Source organism: Pteropus alecto, unplaced genomic scaffold, assembly GCF_000325575.1.
Source record: "Pteropus alecto unplaced genomic scaffold, ASM32557v1 scaffold24, whole genome shotgun sequence".
Taxonomy (NCBI): Eukaryota; Metazoa; Chordata; class Mammalia; order Chiroptera; family Pteropodidae; genus Pteropus; species Pteropus alecto.
In genome coordinates this window covers 15,756,313-15,758,360 of record NW_006439192.1, presented here as the reverse complement: position 1 = coordinate 15,758,360, position 2,048 = coordinate 15,756,313, and the positions used below count along the sequence as shown (strand labels likewise).

General features: G+C 31.8%; 1 pseudogene; it reads right to left on the bottom strand.

Moving 5' to 3' along the window:
• Positions 1–1,395: 1,395 nt before the first annotated feature.
• On the bottom strand, positions 1,396–1,514 carry LOC112483449 (annotated as a pseudogene).
• Between the last annotated feature and the right edge of the window lie 534 nt (positions 1,515–2,048).

The window sequence follows — 2,048 nt, the reverse complement described above, 5'->3', positions numbered from 1 at the left end:
AAAAAAAAAAAAAGGTTGAAGCAAGGGATTTAATATTGCTGAGTAATAAAACCCACCAACAAAGAGATAGACCAACCACTTCTGATTAAAAAAATGAATTGTCATGTCATTTGTCATTTTTCTGAACATGCATTCTTTTGTGTTGGAAATAACTTAATTGTTCAGAAGTTGGTCTAAAATATTATATAACAAAAATAAAATGTTTAACATTTTTCTTTTAATTTTAAAGCATATTACAATGTGAGATTTTTTTATTGTGATAAGTATAGTTACTATAGAAACATTTAAATATTGATTGCAGAACATTTAGTTTCCATCCAAGCATATGAATGTCTGTGCTAAAAAAGATTAAAACCTTAATTACTATAAACATACAATTTTCACAAATGTATTGCAATTGATTTGTGCTGTATTTATAAAAACTATGTCATTACCTACATTTTTGTAAAATGTAGGTAATATCTGAATCTATCATCAAGTCATTAAGAAGTACAAGTCAAATCTAAATGCAATACAACATTTTCTAACAATAGTTTATTTATTTAATTGCACTGCATTTGGGTATATATTTGCTATTCTAACATTTATAATTTAGTTTTGGAGACTGACTTTGTATTTGTACCATTCTACTTTTTAATTTAAAAATAAGAATTCTAGATACTTAAATATATAAAGCGACTAATTAATATTAGCCTGTGAGTTAAGAGAGTCTCTGACATATAGTATAGTTTTACATTATATCTGTTCAGATAAGCTAGTTTATGCTGTTGCAGTTAACGAAAAACCGTAAAATCTCAGAGGCTTGAGCAAAGATTAATTTCTTGCATTTGCTTCATATCTATTGCTAATGGTAGTAACTCAAAGATCCAGGCTGCTCACAACTGAGGGCCTCAAGCTGGCAGAATAGCAACTGTCTTGAAGAATGTCAATCACCTTGCCAAAGGTTAAAGAGAGCTCTGTAGGTGGGTCTTGCTTCAGCAATTAAGTGTTCTATTTTGGAAGTGATGCACATTATTTCTGCTCACAGTTCATTGGCCAGAACTAGACATATGGCCCACACAACTACCAGGGGGCCAGAAGGCACAGGCCAGAAACATTTGACAAATAGCACCAGTGACTACACTGGACATATCTTCTTTGAAATGATAGAAATCCAAAAGAGTATGTTCCTTCTTTAAAATATACCTTACAGATAATCGTGAATTTTTAAACTCAGAATGATCTATATCAATTTTAACAGACACAATTATTGACTTATTTGTAGGGGTATAATGATAGTAATTAATTGGAAGAATTTAGCAAGAACTTTTTTTTTTTAGGAGAGGCAACCCTTGGTTGACCTCACAAATTGTAAGGACCTTGTCAGTTTACAATCCCTTATTTTTTTATTTTTTTCACCTATAGCACCTGGTCTTCCTAGGTGGTCTCCCATCCAAGTACTAACCAGGTTCGACCCTGTTTAGCTACCGAGATCAGAAGGGATTGGACTTGTTCAGGGTAGCATAGCTGTAGACTAGCAAGAACATTTTTACCTTAAACTTGCTACTAGGTTATACTGAAAACAGATTTCACAGCAAATTCTTCTGTACATATAAATATACATAATCAAGCAAGCAAGTAAAAAAAAGGTATATTAAAATTTGAATACTTTAATACTATACTAAATTTTAGATTTACCATTAAAAATAAGTTGAAGTTAGCTCATGAAGGATGTATAAAAAAAGGGTAGAGGCTGCTGAGCCATATTAGGTAGGATCAAAGATAAGAACACAATAAGAATTTTCAGAAACTACCATGTGGCCCAACAGAGCCAAGAGGAAGAATTTAGGGTGAGTAGGATCATGGAGAGTACTGTGTTTTTCTAAAGTTTGCTACATTTAGCTGTCTTAGTGTACTTTATGTCCAGCTGCTATAATTTGGTGGTCCAAAAATGGACAAGCTGGGAAATTTCACATCCAAATTAACACAAAGGTTTACATTAAACTGACATCATTCCCTACTTAAGAATGTTATAAACTAATTTGCATTACACCAATATGTGTATTATA